We start from the raw sequence: 249 nt of genomic DNA on the forward strand, positions 1-249 counted from the left end.
AATTCAGATTCAGTTTTTTAATGCAATTATTCAAGTTGAGCAATTCAGATTCAGTTCTAAATGATTCAAATTCAGTTTCTACTGACACAAATATCAGCCCATAGACCTCTACAGAAGACATTCCTAAATAAAATACAGGGTTCCTTTACGTTCACTTCACTTAGTACATGTAACGGGTCGGTTTAGGACCTATGCAGCACACTTAGGCATGCAGACAGTCAATAATGACTGCTATTTTCAGGTCGTGGA

Source organism: Morone saxatilis, unplaced genomic scaffold (assembly GCF_004916995.1).
Source record: "Morone saxatilis isolate NCDOM2014 unplaced genomic scaffold, NCSU_SB_2.0 Contig8, whole genome shotgun sequence".
Taxonomy (NCBI): Eukaryota; Metazoa; Chordata; class Actinopteri; family Moronidae; genus Morone; species Morone saxatilis.